This window comes from Nannospalax galili, unplaced genomic scaffold (assembly GCF_000622305.1).
Source record: "Nannospalax galili isolate Female #2095 unplaced genomic scaffold, S.galili_v1.0 scaffold380, whole genome shotgun sequence".
Classification (NCBI taxonomy): domain Eukaryota; kingdom Metazoa; phylum Chordata; class Mammalia; order Rodentia; family Spalacidae; genus Nannospalax; species Nannospalax galili.
The window spans coordinates 2,632,871-2,635,053 of NW_008348568.1; the positions used below are offsets into that span (position 1 = coordinate 2,632,871).

General features: G+C 43.6%; 1 long non-coding RNA gene across 1 annotated transcript; it reads right to left on the reverse strand.

Moving 5' to 3' along the window:
- Positions 1-552: 552 nt before the first annotated feature.
- LOC115072408 lies at positions 553-1,640 on the reverse strand. The gene is made up of 2 exons (XR_003851463.1): positions 1,603-1,640; positions 553-838 (listed from the first exon to the last, which is right to left on the reverse strand). It is a non-coding gene; the product is annotated as an uncharacterized LOC115072408 (long non-coding RNA).
- Between the last annotated feature and the right edge of the window lie 543 nt (positions 1,641-2,183).

The window sequence follows — 2,183 nt, forward strand, 5'->3', positions numbered from 1 at the left end:
CATCAGCTGCCTTTTCTTCTTAACCAGAATGCATGAAGGCCTGGGGAGATAATTCAGTCAGTAAACTGCTTGCCTCCAAGCCTGATAACTTGAGTTCAATCCCCAGATCCTAAGTGAAAAAAAAAAAAATCTCAGCTTGTGGGCATGGACTTGCAATTCCAATGCTGGGATTACAGCAAGCAAGCATCTCAGCCACCTCCAGGCCAAAGAGACAGGAAGAAGAAAGAAAGAAAGAACCTTTTCCTCATCCTCCTCTCTTCAACAACCTTAATAACTGGCCTTGCATCTGACGGAGAGAGAGGGAGAGGGAGAGAGAGAGAAAGAGAGGGAGGGAGGGACGGAGGGAAGAAGGAAGAAAGGAAGGAAGGAAGGAAGGAAGGAAGGAAGGAAGGAAGGAAGGAAGGAAGGAAGGAAGATGACTGAAGAATAACACCTAGCATTGTCGTCTGGCCTCCACAGCTGTGCATGGGCACGTGATCTGCACATACACTCATCAGTACACGTACAAGAATATGCGGAAAAAACAAACCGAAGCATCTACACAATTCACAGTTACCAGTTCTCCCATAGCCAGGTTTATTTTTATTTTTCTAGTAACAGACCTTGTCTTCCTGGTGACAGAGGAACACGTGGCCACTGAAGGTCTGTTCCCTGGCTGTAGGAATTGGCTCCAGGCCAGGTGATCAGAGCTCTTCCCTGGACTCTTTCCCACTAGAGTTGACAAGAAAAGGTTCTCTTTACTCTCTGGCTACACAGTGAACATGAGCTTCTTGTAGTCACACTTCCTGTTCTGTGGATTCACCAGCATAAAAACAGGAAAGGAGCATCCGTGAAGAGTCTGGGAAATGGAGACAAAGTTCAGTGGAATTCTAGCACTTGGGTCCTGCGTTCCCTGTAACCAGTTCACCTCTGTTGTTTCCCATAGTTTGGTAACTTAAGTAAATCAATTAGCCTTTTTCCTTAAAGTAGTTTAGATTATGTTTTTGTAAAATGAAACTAAACACATCTTTATAGATTACTGTCTTAGTCCAACTTAACATGAATGCTTTCTGTTGCCCAAACAAAAATGACTGCAGTTGCATAATTGATAAGATAAAGAAAGAAGTTTATTTATTTACTATCTAGTTATGAAAGCCCAAAAGCATGGTGGGGCTATCTGCTCAGCTTTTTGTGGGAGTCATCTTTTGTTCAATGCACCATGGAAGAGCAGAGGGGAAGTTAATGTATGGAGAAACTGATCACGTGGTAAGAGAGACCTGCTCATTTTCTGACTTTACAAAAACCTGCTCTCACAGCAACACTATTACAGCAACTATGTTAATTCCTTCAATAGACTCCCATGACCTGGTTACTTCATATATATATATATATATATATATATATATATACACACACATATATTTTCACTAACTCCAACACCTCTCATGTCCCCCCCATTTCCTTTCAAGGTCTTATCCTTTTTTTAAAAAAAAAATTGTATTCAATTTTTGTGGATTTCGTACAATATGCCCTAATCATATTTATCACCACTTCCCTATCTGCAACTCCCCAATAGCCTGCCCACAGGATTTCATGCATTCTGTCATATATGTTAAGGCTTACCGAGTCAAGTTTGTGTACCCAGATGTCCCTTGGTGTGGGTGTGAGCTCATCCACTGGAGCCTGTTCAGCTGGTCTAGTGTCACTCCCTTAAAGAAGACTGAGTCAAGTTTGTGTACCCAGATGTCCCTCGGTGTGGGTGTGAGCTCATCCACTGGAGCCTGTTCAGCTGGTCTAGTGTGACTCCCTTAAAGAAGACCAGCTCTCCCTTACCCAGCAGTGATCAGTTGCCAATAGCTTGCCAAAGTTGTGGCCTCCTTCCCATTTCCCCAGTGCTCTCCCTTACCCAGCAGTGGTCAGTTGCCAATAGCTTGCCAAAGTTGTGGCCTCCTTCCCATTTCCCCAGTTCTATGCTGGTTTTTGCCTGATTGAGTTTACATGGCTGTTGTGCATGCTGTCATCATTGCAGAAAGTTCATATGAACAAGGTCCTAGGAGCCTGTAAGGCTCTGTTTCCTTATAGTCATGCATCTCCTTCTCTGGTTCTTACAGTCTTTCTGTCCCTCTTCCACAAATGGTCTCTGGTCCCTGGCTGGATGAAGTTTGATATAGGAGTACTGTACAGGAACCCATACTCTGCAGACT